This window comes from Heterocephalus glaber, unplaced genomic scaffold (assembly GCF_053883595.1).
Source record: "Heterocephalus glaber isolate CG9 unplaced genomic scaffold, H.glaber_assembly_v1.0 deba00001461, whole genome shotgun sequence".
Lineage (NCBI taxonomy): Eukaryota > Metazoa > Chordata > Mammalia > Rodentia > Bathyergidae > Heterocephalus > Heterocephalus glaber.
In genome coordinates this window covers 10,394,958-10,412,230 of record NW_028258308.1, presented here as the reverse complement: position 1 = coordinate 10,412,230, position 17,273 = coordinate 10,394,958, and positions in this window count along the sequence as shown.

Here is a 17,273-nt window from a genome sequence, read left to right as displayed (position 1 = left end):
CCTTCGTGCATTCACAGGCAGGATTTTTGGAAGGTGATTGGATCATGGGAGCATTGTACTGGTCCATGAAATCCTCCGCTGGTGAGTCTACCAGCTAAATGTGCCATTGAAGAGGGAGCTGGCCAGAAGACGTGAGTCACAGGGGTGTGACATGGAAGGATATATTTCCTCCTTCTCTGGTTCCTCCCTACTTTCTCTGCTTCCTGGCTATCACAACATGAGTAACTTTCTTACAACATGCTTTTCCTCTGCAGTTTCTGTATTGGAGCTGGCTGACCATAGACTGCAACCATGAGTCAATAAACCTCTCCTCCTTTAAGTTGATAGTGTTGAATATTGAGCCTCAGCAATGAGAAATTAACTAAAACAATGCTCTTAAGAAAACAACACAAATACCCATATTGTTTTCTTGACCAATAAAGCTTTTTTGTACATACTCCTCAAAACCTTTGTAGTTTGCTCTTTGAACAAGAAATCATATCAATTGAAAGATTTCTGCTGTGTAAATTTTAGCAAAGGTAATCCTTAGAGTTTTTGATGTATTTATTCAGCTGAAGAGGTCAAAGTTTTAAAATCTAGTGTTTTAGTTACTTTCCCACTGCTGGGACAATATATTCAACGCAGACAATTTAAAGGATGAGAGGTTTATTTTGGCTCATGGTTTCAACCCATGGTCTAGCTGGCTCCAAGGTAGAAAGAGGATGGCAGAAAAGGGCATGGTGGAGGAAAAGATGTTGCAGCCATAAGGACCAGGGTCTCAGAATGAAGAGAGGATCCAGGGAGGAAGAGATCGTTTTAGGTCATTCCTCCAGTTACCACCCTCTTCTGAACAGCTCTACTCTTACAGCACACTCAGCTATGAACTCAGCTATAGTGTCCTTCCTATGATACAGTCACCTTCCAAACACATGAGGTTTTAGGGGACATTTTAGATCTAAGTCATAACATTTGGGATCTGCCATTAAAATTTCTGAAATCAGCTGGGGATTTAGCTCAATGGTTCAGCCTCCTGCCTCGCAAGTGCAAGGACCCGAGCTCGATCCCTGGTACCAAAAAAAAAAAAAATTCTGAAATTATTTTGTTTACTAAAAGCTATGATGCTCACAAAGACATAACAGTTTGTCCAGGGTCAGCTATACACTGTGGTGAGATGTGTTCTTTCATGTACTTCCTTTCCATGCCCTTCCTAACTAGAAGCTCCTAGTGGTTTTGTTGCTATGTCCTGTCCTCCATTTTCACTGTACTCTAATTACCAGGTAAAACAGTTCACCTGAGCTCAACATCTTACTTCACTCCTCTGTCTCACAGTTCCAGTTTCTGACTCTTATGGAAAGTTTCTTCTCCTAATACCCATCTGCCTAGAAAGCTCTGGTGCATCTTTCAAATCACAAATCAAATGTCACTTCTATTGTGAAACCTTTCCTGTACTCCCTAGAAGACTTGACCACTTCAGTCTCCATCTGATGTACTACTGTTCTGTGTCCAGGGCATAGCACACCCGACAATGAGGCACATCTATTCATTTACCTGTCTCTCTATCAACAAGTGCTGAGCATTTGAGAGAACATGGCTTCTTAATAGCTTTGTGCTACAGGATCTATCCCTGAACAGTCAACAAGTGTTAATGGATTAAAAATGTAACCTGTTCTAAGTACCTGTTTATCTAGGACTATAAAATGGAGGAAAGTGTTCTAAAGCAATAGTTTGAAGAAAATAGTTTGAATAGTTTAATAGCTTCAATAGTGAAATGCCGAAATCCTCATTTGGCCTTAACATGTGTTATGTGAGAACAGTTCTCTTTTTCTTAATCTATACCTAATAAAAAAGGATATATATTTGACATGAAAATGTGTGTGAAGTGGCAGAGAATGTAGATGCAGCAGCTATAAATCTCTTCAGGTTAGTGTAAACACTCATCTAAGATTGTTTGAGATGCTTTATTTTGCTTTCCCTCTTGGCTAAATAACAAGTATGTACAGTGATGTTGCTATCTGGGAATAAGAAAATCTATCAAACACTATTCATTATTACCCAGTCAGTTATAGGGAGCTTGAGATTTCTTTAGTATTTCTTAGAACAAGAAATGATTCTAAAACGAGAAGAGCAGTCTCTCTCAGAGGCATGAGTAGACCCCAAAGTGACAAGCTCTGTAGAGGACTTTCTTATCAAAGATTCTCAAGATATTTGTGAAATAACCCTAAAATGCTTATGAAAGTAAAAACATGTTCATAATAGATTAGTATATGTAAAAGATGCTATACTGCAAACTACCATGAAAACTCTCTATAAAAAATATACTAATAAATACTAACCACCTGAGATACAAGGATATTTATATCTTTATAGTAGCCAGATGCTGCACAAAATATATGATGTATCCTAGTAAGAGTAGTATTGAGAAAAAATGTAAAAGAGACACAAACATTCCACTTCATCGTTTAAGATGAAAAATTCAAATTAGTAGGATACAAAATTTAGCTGTTTGTACATCATATTTTGTCAAGAATAAAACTATTATCACTTTCTTAATTTCAGAATTAGGCTTACTACAAAAATTATTTCAACTTGATATATTTTAAAGATACACTTGTATATATGCAAAATAAGACCATATATCTGAAATAAAAATATGTCTCATGCAATTTTTAGTTAAAAAATTATACTATCATCACCATTGGAATTCACAATTGTCTATGTTGAACAATAACTGTGGAGCTTAGTTTTAGCAATACTAGTCAACTAGAAGTAAGGAAAAGTAAAGTTCATATTTGACAAGTAAGTTCAACAATTCAACATTTTTATTAGTATTCTTCTGATGTCACTAAGAGAGCTATGAAAAAAACGTTAACATTATGTATTCTATAAAATGTAGTTAGGATAAAAGATTTTTAATGTGTTTTAGTACTACTTCATCTGCACATTGGAAAAATGTCCTACATATGAGAGATTTGAAAAGATTAGTTCCTTGAATACAAAGTCCATCAATGATACAGTAGAAAATGAGTCACAGGTGAAATAAAAAACTGTTGTAAGCCCAACGATTGCAAAGCATACATTAATATCTTTTATTTATTTATTTATTTATTTTTGGTACTAGGGATTGAACTCAGGACCTTGCGCTTTCGAGGCAGGCGCTGGAACCACTGAGCTAAATCCCAGGCCCAATATACAGAATATCCTGTGCCTTCCTTTGACCTCAGTACAAACCAAAATTTAGGATCCCTGTAACTTTTCCACTTGTCTTTTCATGAGGCTTGAAATTTTCTTTGTATTCATCATTACACCATCATTTTATTTCTTTATGCAATTCCAGTGGCCATTAACTTTCTGATATCTCATGTGTCAATGTTAACTTCTGTCAAACTAAATTAACCAGGTTAGTATTGGATGAAATATACATTTGCCTGTATGACTTGACAACTGAGTAAATACCCCGTTCTCATTTCTCATTATCTTGACAATCAACTGGATCCCAATTGTTATATGGTTTTACTCATTCCAAATAATCTTAACAACATAGCTTTTGTTTGAAAGTTTTAGTATACTTGATAACAAGTTCACAAGAGCTCTGGATCCAGACTCAAGTCTAGATGGGCTGCTTCTTATAGGTTTCCACTGTTGGCGTTTTTGTGGGTTTTTTCTTCATTTTAAAAAATTGTTTCTTGGTTTTGCAATATTGTTTCCTTTAGCATGTAGTCTTTCCACTTTTAATAGGTTTTATTACTTTGGCAGATTCGTACATGTGCATCACATACTTTGATTGTCTCCCCCATCATCTCTTGCCCTACCTTACCCCCTACTTTCCCTGTTTTGGGGTTTCAATTTCCATAATATATTTTTCATATCTTACCCCCCATTACCTTTTCTCACACTCCCCTCTCATTCTTTTCTTAGAAGAAAAATGATCAATTAAGAATAATTCATGATTAGTAAATCTGTTGCTTCTCATTTGATGAATGAAAGACTGTAATAAAATGAGGGTTTCTTGCTTTATCACTAGTATTTTATATGCGTTAGTACAGACCAATTTCTAATATGTTAGCAGTATAGTATAGGATTCACTAGGAACTACCTGATAAGCAGTTTAGTTGTACAGATCATTATTCATAAAAGATAAAGTTACAGTAATTAGTAAAGTAGAAATATTTTTCTGGGTCACTAAATAATTTTTACTATAAAATAGATAGCTGTTGTCACTAAATATCTCACCCAGAGTAGTAGCATTATTCACTTATTTTTCAATATCAAATATAAATATGTCAAGATATATAAAAAGCAACAAATCAATCAAATCAGGTTGAAGCAAAATAGCTCCAAACATCTGTACCATTAAAACTGAAGGCAAATTCGTTTTTTATCCAGAATAAATTATATGCAGGCATGGAATGAGCTCCAAGAATGTGTTCCTGAGAAAACACAGAGGAGCTAAACTTTGAAAGAAAGCTGAAGTACAAGATACACTTAAAATTATCAATGACCTGTGATACTCCTGAGTTAGAGAGAATGTAAATCCTGTAAGGAAATTAGCCCTCCTATTTATATGATAGTAATTAAAAGCTCAAATTTCAAATCTGTCTCCAGCTCCTGACTCCAGAGTATTTGGCAATTCACAAATATGACAGCTTCCAAGTGCACTGTACTACGTTATATTTAGCTTAACTCAAATAAAAAAAAAATCCCGTGCAACTTTAAACTTCTGCTGCTTGTCCTGATCTCATTTTCAGAGAGCAATCTTTTATCAGGAATTAATACATCAACATTTCAAAAGGCATTCACACATGATAAGATACGGTTTTATCAATCAACCACAATGTTTAGGTTTCTTACAGAAAATTATTCTTATACACATTTTACATGCTAAACATTTGAACTAGTTTCTTAGGTTGGATTAAAGAAAAGCATAGTTAAGACTGAGTAAGCTAAAATAATCAACCTATTTAAAATACTGGCCAAAGTTTATGAGAGTATAAATAAAAGTTTTTCATTAGTAAATTAGGCTTTTAGTAAACTAGGTTTTTTCATTTTAAAGTAAATGATATATTAAAATGTAAATATAAGTATTTGCTATTTCAAGGTAACAAAAATTTCCTAAAAATTAACATAAATAAAATCCAGTGGACATGTATTGAGTTATAACCTCAATAGTAAGGATAGCAGTGCACTAGAATAAACAAACTAGGCTTAAATGCTTATAACTTTCTTTGATGCCATTCAAACATTTTTTAACTTTTTTTCTGGTATCGACGATCGAACTCGGGACCTTGTGCTTGTGAGGAAGGTGATGGAACTACTGAGCTGAATCCCTTGCCCAATTCAAAAATTTTTTAAAGATTTCCTTTTATAAGTTCAACACAAATCTATAATACATATAATTTTGTAATTTTAAAAACATTTATTATAATTGTTCAATATATTAATTGTACAAATCAATGGCTTCATTATGATGTTTCCATACATGCATACATATCCGCCTTCCATACTTCTCTATCTTGCCCTAACGCTCTCCCCGCCCCTGCCCCCATCTCTTTCTCTTTCCCTAAGAGTCTCTCTTCTAGTTTCAGGTAATCTTTTCTTTCCTAGTTTCCACAGATGAGAGAAGATAGGTGATACTTGTCTTTCTGTGTGTGGCTTATTTTGCTTAATGTAGTATCTTCCAGTTCTACCTATTTCCTTAAAAATGACATGATTTTGTTCTTCTTTATAGTGGAATAATATTTCATAGTATACATAAACCATGTTTTCTTGATTGATTCCCCTGTTGATGGGTATCAGGCAGACTATAACTTTGCTACTGTGCATAGAACCACAGTAAACACAGGCCTACAGGTATCTCTGTATCTTGGCTTTTTCTCCTCCAGATATACATGCAGAAGTGGTATAACTGGAGCATATGGTCTATTTTTCCTTAAAAACATTTTAAGTAAACCTTACTGAAGTATAAATTATGTACAGCAAGTTATAGATTATATACACTAACCACAAAACTATATAATATAATTTGATGACTTTTGACAAATAACCATTTAACCACTAAACCTTTCAGGATAGAGAACATTTCCTCACCAAAAGTTTTCTGATAACTCTTCGCAATCAATGTACAACATCTCCTGCCCCAGGCAACTATTAATCTCATTTCTTTGTATAGATTAATTTGGCCTGTTCTAGAACATCATAGAAATGTAATCATAGGACATGTACACTCTTTGGAATAGTTCTTTGGCTAAACACAATATTTTGAAAACAGCCTTCATTATTCATTTCTGTTTTATTTCTGAGTAATATTTTAAAATTATGGATATCCCATTATTTGTCAACTATTCATTTGTTGGTGGATAATACAGTTGGTTCCAATTTGGGGCTCCTCTGAATAAAGGTGTTATGAATATCTCCATATAAGTTTTTAAAATTATTGTCCTATTTGAATTTATGCTTAAAACATTGTCCTTTAGCCTGCCTCACAAGTGCAAGGTCCTGAGTTAGATCCCCAACAGCAAAAAAGAAAAAATGTCCTTTGTTTTCCAACTGTTATTTGTATTGGATTCCGTTCTACCCTTTTTTTGAATTAATCTAATATTTTAGTGTCTATATTATTTTCTCTATTGGATTCATAGCTACATCTATATTATTTTTAACTATTGCTTTAGGCCTAACAGTATTCATTTTGATTCTTGTTCTGCAACTAACAATACCCATCTATTTAGAGTTGAGTTAATATTATACATTTCTCAATACACTTAAACCTTTCCAAGTCTTCTACATTGCTCATCATAGTACCGTAAACTGCCCACTTCCTGTTTTGTGCTCCCACTCCTTGCTTCACATTTCACAAATGTAATTATCTTGAAACAGTAGAATTCTTTTTACCTCCCAGACCCTTTCTTCAACTGTCTTTATCTTTTACGTGTGTTTTAAATCTGAGAGTGCTATTTTTAAAGTAAATTTTGAGAAGAAAATAGAACATCTATACTTACTCACTAATTAATCATTTTTAGTTCTTATTAATGCTCTCAGTAGACTTTTTCCAGTCATTGTAATTTTCTGTTGAACTAAGGGATATCTTCCAACAATTTTGGCAGCTCAGCTCTGTAGATGGAGAATTCTATCTCTTATCTCTTATCTTTTTGTCTAATAATAATTTTCTTTCTTAGTTTTGAAGAGTGTTTTAATTGGACTCATTGTCTACAGTGGTCATCTTTTAAATATCACTTTAAATAAGCCATTCAATTGTCTTCTAATTGACATTGTTTCTAATGAGAAATCTGCAATTTTTATCACTGTAGTTCCTTTGTACTTAATCTTTCTTTTTCTGGGGTTGTTTTTAAGATTTTTTTTTTATTTCAGAAGTATGGCTATGATATGCCTAGATATAATTATTTATATCTACCATACTTGAAGTTTGCTGAGGTATTAGTAGTTATAAATTATACTTTTTACAAATTTAAAAAGTTCTTAGAGCTCATTTCTTCAAATATGTAGTATTTCATCATCTCATTTTCTTCTCTAGAACTAAAACTAAACAAATCATATTATCATATTTTGTTCAATGCATTCTTTAAGCTTTTTGTCAATGTTTTTCCTCTTTGTGAAATCAAATACTTTCTATGTATCTGTCATCAATGTTATTTTTTTCTCTCTTGAATTTTTTCTTGTCCATTAGTATACATTTTACTTCTGTTACTACACTTTTCCATTCCAGCATTTCTAGTTCTTTTTTGTTTGTTTGCTTTTCTTTCTTTCTTTCTTTCTTTCTTTCTTTCTTTCTTTCTTTCTTTTTTGTACTTACCATTTTTCTGTGGAGTTCCCCAACCTCTTGTTCACTTCCTTTTTTTTTTTAGAGAAAGTTTTACTAGTTGCTTTAAATTCTTTGTGTAAATTCCACAATTGAACTGTTTCAGATGTAGTTTCTGTTGATTATCTTATTCTTGATTATGGTTCAAATATTCCTGTCTCTTTACGTATGTTGTGAATTTTAAATAAAATACTGAAGTTTTAAATTAGTACATTGTAAAGACTGTGGTTTTTAGACATTTCATAAAAAGTGTTCATTGTTGTTTTAAAAGGTGGTTCAATTACTAACTGATTGTGTTGCAGTTTTCAGACTAGACCTTTTATTTTGTTAATGTGGATCTTCATAGACTCTAAAGTATTGCTTTAATCCCTGTCATTTTGCAGAACTCAATCTCCATACTGTTTTTGTCTTTCTGAGTCTTGATTTTAGGCTTTGTAAGAGAAAACCTATAGTAGATATTATTGAGGGATTTGCTGTTAAACCTGGCATGGAAAATTTATGGTGTCTAGCTAGTGCCAAGGTTTTGTTTTTGGTTGTTTTGTTTTGTTCTTTCTCCATAACAAAATGCCATGGTATTAAGAAGGTAGATACTGAGGTCACACCAAAGTATCCCTAGAACTGATATTCTCCCACCCTGCTCAATTTGTAATAGCTCTCTTCTACCTTTAATCCAATACTTTCAAACTGGTAAATACCATGCGATCTTTGCCTATACTTGTACAGTCCATTTCCTAGACTTGGGCTAATGGTATTGCTCTGCACCATCTTTTGGAATCATCTCTCTGTACATCTGTCTTCCCTCTCATGACTTATTCTATAGATTTAAACTGCTTAAGCTGCCCTACACTACGATCTCTCCCTTCCTAGTTCTTCTGAGCATTATCATTTTCTACTCAGTCTTAAATTCTTTGCCAGAAAAACTGATCTTAGGCAGAAAGCTGGGCAATTATGGATGCAAAATGGAAGATTCATTTTGGCAGCAGTGATGCCACACTGCTGTTTGCCACTGTCTGGAAATATTTGTTTTTTATATTTTCCCAGTTCTGGAGTTTTTTGTTTGTTTTTTTTGTACCAGGGATTGAACTCAGGACCTTGCGCTTGTAAGGAAGGTGCCAAAACCACTGAGCTAAATCCCTGGCCCTCAGTTCTGGAGTTTATTATGGCAGGATTTTTTGTATGGCACCATTCATTCCATCCAATAAATACTAGCTTTGTACGTGCACATTTAGATATTAAATTTGTATAAACCTTTTCATTTTTATTGATGTGTTTATGATAAATTTTTATTTAAACAAAAAAATTAAAAATCTTTTAAAAGTCTCCCACAGATTCTTAGAAGAAATTATTAATCACCAATATTTATGGATCCCTGACATAAGAATGTGATAGCTTAATAATGTTCAAAAGTATTTTTTCTTAATATTGTGTTCTTACTAGATGTATTAATTTCTTTAAGGTTTACTAAATATCTGCAATCAAAATGATGCTATGCTAGTATTAAAAGGAATCAGACAAAGGTTCTTTTATGGAATTAATAGGTAATAAGGATAAAGTACTGGGATATAATGTAGAAAGGGGTATGGCAATGATGCACCAGATAAAACATTAGAAGCATGTGCAAAGGAGAAAAAAGATCAGAGTACAGGGACCTTAAATATTAGGAAATTAACAGAGATAGAACTGGTGTTTATGGATAAATGAATAAGGAACAGCCATGACCACGTTAAAGACACAAGAGTTAACAAAAACAAGGCTGGGAAACTAAGGTTCTTACAAGAAACAATGAGCACATAAATTTGGAACTTAAGGTAAACTAAGAAAAAAATGAAAGTATTTTAAAGTAAACTAGAGACAAGTCTTAAATCATGAATATCAAGATTTTTGCTTCATTCTTTAGATAGTAGCAAATCATTGAAGAATTTTGTAGGTGGAAAATGTTTTGATCTGAATGATTATTAATGTGTTATGAATGAATAGATGCTTTCAAATGATCCAGAATATTACTTAATCTACCATAAAAGTTTAGTACATTTTATGGTTATCCAATCATAGATTAGTGTAAATATAGTAAAATTTCAGCAATCAGTAATTCTTCATTTTGACTTAAAATCTTTTAGTCAAATTAAATCCCAGCTTATTGAAAGAAAATTAAAATTCAAAGCAAAAAATCTATAAACAAAATAATTTAACTCATTAACAAACTTAACCATTGTTTTAATATATGAAAAAAAATATTTTGGCCTTGCCAGAGATCAAGTTCATGAGCTAAATTATGTGATTAGAGTGGCTTTCCTTCAGAGAGCAGACACAGTGGTTAAAACAGGGCAAATGGGTCCCAAACTGGGTTTTGTCTTTAGTGAGTGAGCTTCAGTAATCTCATGTGCAAATTAAAGAGGTGTGGACATTTTCTAGGGTCCTTTGAGCTTTAAAATCCTGCAGTTCAAGAAAAATACTGACTTCTTGATAAAAGTTTCCAAGTCATTTTCTCATACTACTGAAATTTGATATGGGGGCTCAGAAGAATCTCTTGTCATTCTAACACAGTTCATATACTCTCTTTAAAATAAGTTTAGATTCGACAAACTTTAATTGAGCACCTACTATGTATACAAAAACACTTTATTGGGTATGTGAGAAATACTATTAACTAACCTAGACAAGATCCTTATCTTCAAGAAATTTATGAGCCCTAGTCTATATTAGATTGTAGGTGAAACACTGGAATAAAAACAGCAAACATTGTGTCACAAACTTCTCTGAAGACCAGACCAACAAAGAAGGCAAATGTCTAAATTTCAGTAGGATGCACTTGTTTAGTACTTTCCATTTCTGTTAGAATACTGCTCCTGTGATAGGTGAGCTATGTTGTTCTTCCAGAAAATATAAATGAATCAACTCAAACTTCAAATACACATTGCTTCCAAGAATGCCTACTCCATTTGCAGCAGAAAGACAATATTAAAATGGAAGTTCATGACTGAGCTTCCAGTTCAGGGACAATAGAGATTCAGGTTTAAAACAGTAGAAATGTCCATAATTGTTCTCTCTGTGAGCCACATTATTCCTCTCTTCCTTACACTCTACCCCACAGCCTCCACAGACAGAGTGATGATTTATTTATACACTAGAGAAGCAATGTTTAAAAATATTTGAGCCATGGAATCCTACATCTAAAATTATTAAATAGAATAAATTTTTAAATAAATGAATTATAGCAATTACTAACAACTCTAGAGAAAAAAATAAACAGTGAAATAAGTTTTTGCCAATTAAATAAAATAAAAACTTAAAAATGGAATACTCATTTTCAACACAGATGCATCATAAGAAATCTATGCTATGGAGATATAACAATATAAATGTTTGGAAAGGCAATTTAATGATTTTTTTTTAAGAAACAAAGATATTCACATCTCTGATCTAATAATTCTCTTAGAGAGATCTAATTTTTTGTGTGGTGGAGGGGAAAATCACATTTTATGAGGTTTACATTTCTATCAAGATTTTTTACAATACTGCAGATTGAATTCAGGGCCTTTGCACTGAGCTGTGTCCCCATCCCTTTAAATCTTTTTTAAAATTTTATTTTGAGGTAAGGTCTCTTTAGGTTGCTCAAGCTGGATTCAAACTTGTGATCCTCCTACTTTAATATTCTTGAGTGCTGGGATTATGTGTATGCACAACTATGCCTAGCTCTTATCAAGACTTTTAAGTGTACAGGACAGTATTGTTAATTATAAGTACAATTTTGGGGGGGGTTGTTTTTTTGTACCGAGGATGGAGCTTAGGACCTTGCACCTGTGAGGCAGGCACAGTGCCACTGAACAGAAGATCTGTAGAAAGTTTTTCATCTTACATGACTGACACTTTATAGCTGTTAATCCACTTCCTATTTCCATTACTCCCAACTACTAGCAACCACTTTCTACTTTGATGAGTTTAAATATAACTCAGATAAGTGAGATCTTTCAATATGTCTTTCTGTGACTAATATTTCACTTAGCATACTGTCCCTAAAATTCATCTATGTATGTCATAGAGTTTCCTTCTCTGTTGTAATGAAATAAAACTTCATTTTATGTATATATCACATTATTTTGTCCATTTAGCTGTCAGCAGATATTTACCTTTTTTCTACCTCTTAGTAACCGTGAATGATGTTACAAAGAGCATAAAACATATGAATATTTCTCTAAGATTCTAATTGAAATTCTTCTGGATAAATATTCAGAAGTGGAAATACTAGATCATATGGATGTTCTATTTTTAATTTCTTGAGGAACTTCCATATTGTTTTCCATGGTAGCTGACCATTTCACATTTCTGCCAATAGTGCATGAGGTTTCCCATTTTTCTACACCATTTCCAACACTACTATTTTGTGGATTTTTTGGTAATGCCAGTCTTAATGGGTGCGAAGTGATATGTCATTGTGGTTTTCATTTCCATTCTCCTGGTGATTAATGACGTAGAGTTCTTATATTTGATCATTCATATTCTCTTCGGAGAAATGTCTATTCAAGTTATTAGTCCATTTCTAAATTGAGTTACGTGTTTTGTTTGCTGTTAAGTTGCATGAGTCCCTTTTATATTTTGGATACTAACCCATTATTAGATAAATAGTTTACAAAAAATTTCTCCTATTCATTACGTTATCTGTTCATTCAGTTACAGTTGGGATATATGTTCCCTAAGGCCCAAATGTTGGGGAGTGTGGTTCCCAATGCAGAACTAGTTAAGAGGGAACTTTGGAGAAATAACTGGCTCATAAGGACTCTAACATTATCAATGGATTAATTTATCACTGACTTCATAGCTCAATGGTTTTATTAGGACATGGGTACTAATTACATAAACAGGGCACAGGAGTTATAGCTTTGAGAGATATATTTTTTCCCTATTACCTTTCACTCTGGTGCTTCTTTCTCTGCTTCCTGATTGCCACGAAGTGAGCAGCTTTTCTCTAGTTCATCCTCCTGCCATGATGTTTCTGCCTCACCTCAGGTTTAAAGCAATGGAGCCAGATGAGCATGGAATGAAGGCCCTGAAACTATGAGCCAAAATAAATCTTTCCTCATCAAGTTGTTTTTATCAGGTATTTTGTGACAGTGATAAAAAGCTGTTGGTTGCTTTTTCACTCCTTTGTTTTATAGAAGCTTTTTAGTTTTATAGAATCCTGCTTATTTATTTTTGCATTTGTTGCTTATGCTTTTGATATATCTAAAAATATCATTGCCATATCAAATGTCATCAAGATTTTCTCCAGATTTTATTCTATGAGTTTTACAGTTTTAAGTATCATGTTTAAGTCTTTAATCTATTTTAAATTAATATTTGTGTAAGGCTAAAGTCCAATTTCATTCTTTTGCACATAGATATCTTGTTTTTCCAAAATTTGTTGAAGATTATCCTTTCACAGTATATTTTTGGTTTTTGGCATCCTTATCAAAATCAGTTGACTGCATATGCATTGTTTTATGTTTTGGCTTTCTATTATGTTCCATTTATCTGTACTTTTGTCTTTTTGACAGAACCATACTCTTTTGACTATTGCAGCTTTGTAGTATTTTTTAGATTAAGAAGTATAAGGTCTCTAGATTTTTTCTTTGCTATAATTGTCTTAGCTATTTGAGCTCCTTTGTGGCTTCTTATATATTTTAGGACTATATTTCCAATTTCTGTGAAAATATTTCTGCAAGTTTTCTAAAGGATTGCCTTTAATTTGTGGATTATTTTGTGTGGTGTGGAAATTTTTATAATATGAAGTTGTTGGGAGCAATGCTACATAATTCTAGGGAAAAATCATTTGAGTAGGCCTAGTTCTCCTGCCTACAGGCCAGCAATAACACTCCAAGACATACTTCCATTTTGGCCTGAGGTCACAAGGAAGATCTCAATGATCCCATGATGCTGTAATGCTCCAGGACAAGACCACACCTGTGGGAGATGCCCTGGGAGGAACCAAATCTTCATCTGCATAGTTCCTCATTGTTCTTAGATTTCCGCTGCCCCCAACCCAGTCTTTTGTTACACCTTGTTCATCCCAATATGATACTGAAATCTACATTATTCATTTGTTACATTTGTTTCTTTGGATGTACTAAATAAAAGGTGCTGCAAGCTAGGGGTTTTTGTCTTTGCTGCCCAGAGCAGCACTGATCAGACCCAAAGCTCAGCTTCTTCTCAGTCTCATTTTTCTACCTTTCCTGTAATTCGCCGTGTGCTGCCGTGGCTCGCAGGAGACCAGGACTCACTGCAGAGGTTCTGGTAACGTCCCCTTCCCCTGTCCCCTACATGAAGTTCTTCCAATCTTTGATGGTTTGGATATAGTCTGTCATCCAAAGGTCTTAGTGTTAGAAAGTTGATCACAGTGTGGTGATGTTAAGAGGTGGTGAGATCTTTAAGAGTTAGGGCCTAGCAGAATGAGATTAGGTCAGTTACAAGCACTGCTTTCAAAGGAGATTAAGGTAATTCTCCTAGGACCCTGAGTTAATTCTTTTGAGAGAGTAGTTATAAAAAGTGCAAAACTGGTCCCTCCCTCTACCCTAGCTTCCTATCTTGCCATTTGATCCCCACCTTCCACACACATTCCCACAGTTGTGATAACGTCTGCCATAAATACCTCACCTAACCAAGCTGATTCTGGTACCATATCCCTGAGCCTCCAGAATATAAGTTACATAAACCGCTTTCACTTATAAAGAAATCAACTTAAGATACTTATAACAATGGAAAACTGAGGAGTGCATATTCTGTGAATGTAAAATGCCATTTCATTTATAGTGTCATTAATTTCCTTCAGTAGTATTTAATATTTTGTATTTTTAGTGTGCGAGTCTTTTACCTTTTAGTTAAGTTTCTTTCTAAGCATTTTATTGCTTTGATGTTATTTTAAACAGGATTGTTTATAATTTTCTTTTTGAATTTCTTTTGTTAGCCTATACAACTGTTTTATAAAGTTAATTTTATATCCTACAGCTTTACTGAATTCGTGGTGGAATCATTAGACTTCTAAATGTAAAATCATTTGTGAACAGAAGATAATTTTAATTCTTCCTTTTCAATTTATATGGCATATTATTTTTTTTATTACTCAGTGGCTCTCACTAACAGTCTAGTGTTCTTTTCAATAGAAATGACAAAAGTGAGCATCTTTTCTTTGACCCATAATCTTAGAGAAAATATTTTGGTTTTGCACCATTCATTGCTCATGTTGAAGTTATTTACTTCTATTAAATGTTTTTAATCATGAAAGAATACTGAATTGTTTATAATGCTTTTGCTGTATCTATTGAAATATTCATATGATTTTTATTCTTCATTCTGCTAATGTGAAAATACAGCATTTATTGCTTTTTAGGTGTTGAACCATCCTTTACATACAAATGATAAATCCAGGTCATGTGGTTCTGCACTAAGATCTTTACAATGTGCTGCTGGATTTGGTTTGCTCTTATCTTGCTGAAGAATTCTGAATCAATATTCATCAAGTATATTGGCCTATAGTTTCATTCGTCCATTACATCATAAAACTTAGTTTAAATCCTTTGTCAGGTAATTCATGCAACACATTTTGATCAGTTTCTGGAGATTTTTGCTGATTAGTTTGATTGTGTCATACTTCCTATTTCTTTTTGTTCCTTGTGACTTTGTATTAGAAACCTTGCATTTGATGCACTTCCTGGTGTTATGTCTCCAGAGATGCCATGAATTTTTCTACCCATTTTGGTGCAACTGGTTTTGCACTTTCCTGGGTTGTAGGAGTTTCTTAACTGGATCCTGGGTTTTCCACAAAGGAAATTGGTCTGTGTATTATTGTTAAATCAATGTGTTCATCATGTAGCTTCCTATTAAGGTATCATGCTGACATTTTGAAAAGCTCACATTTTTATCAGAATTATTTCAGGCTTGCAATAGTATTGAATTTGAAAGTAAACTTAAACTAAAATAACAAAATCATGAATAAAAACACCTGAAAAGCAGTGGCATAGACCACAATCAAGATTCAGTGACATAGCACAAAGCTCTACCATTTTTCTCTGTCATGTGAGGGAGATTGCTTTAGTGAACAAAAAGTCAAGGAAAAGACTACTTGTCATGGCCCGTGGCATTTGCTGTTCTCTGAACCAAGGACAGTTTCTGGGAAAATGCAGTGGTGTTCTGAAGTACATGCCCATGTGTGCTCAACCTCATGTATAACACCAATTTGAACTCAGTAACCAAATTAATTCCTATCATGAAGTGGGATTATTTGTATATAGCAGTGATGGTGAAACTTTTAAAGACCAAGTGCCAAAACTGCAACCCAAAACCCAATTATTTATCACAAAGTGCCAACACTGCAATTAAACCTGAATGCTCCGCTGCTGGGGCAATGCTGCAGAGATTTGTCTCATTTGCTTTGCGTGCACGCTGTGACACACTAGTTTCAGGTTCGCCATCACTGGAATACAGCAAAAAGAATAGAATTTATCTCTTTATTGTATTCATGAAAATTTAATGGCACAAACTATTTCGTACTTCATTACTTATAATAGCTAAAACTTTAAAATGCCCCTAAATATCCAACAGTAGCAATGGGACAATAACGATATATTCATATGATGGAACTTTTTGAAATTGTTGAATTTTATGTATGAATAAATTTACTGACATAAAAATTTGTTATAGTATTAAATGACCAAGTAAGGACATAATTCTCTAAAATTCTATCAAGTTTTCTGATCATAGCTATATAAAAGTTTATAAAATCCATTGGAAAATCTAGAAATATTATAATATATAGAACAGATATATTTAGATAGTGAAGTAAAATTTGTTTCTCTTTTTTCATATTCTTCTATTTTTACATAATGAACATGGACCTTATGTTTTTTGCAAATAATAATGATTGTACTTGAATTAGAGACAAACATTATTTAATTAGGTTTATATTTGAGGGTGTATAATTAGGACACTAGAAGCAAAGGAGAAATTATAGGTGCGCTGCTAGCTGTTTAAGAGCAGAGACTTAAATGGAAAAATTGTGTTTCAACACAGTAATGGGATTTTCACGTCTTTTGAAAGTGAAAATATTATTTTATCAGGCCTTGAGGGTCTGGGCACAGATCCAACACATCACACTGAGATGTCTTTCTTAATCCTTCCTTTAAGTAACATAGACCATATGGGCACCTTGATTAAAAATCTGAGGTGTACTCACTGTGAAAAAGCTGTAATCAAGTTCCAATAGCACTAGAAAGAAATGTTTTTGTTCATTAACACTATAGGTCTTGCATTTGTCCTAGAACTTCAGTAAAGCCAAACAATAAATGAGATTGTAAAATTAAAACTACATGAACACTGGAAAGAGATCTGTCAGTTATGTGATACCAAATAAAGTAGAATTTCTTAAAATCATACCTGTTTTTTAGTAAAGCTAGAACCAATGATTTTCAAGGTGTGAGAAACCTATAATAATTTCCGGAAATTATGTCTGTCTGGA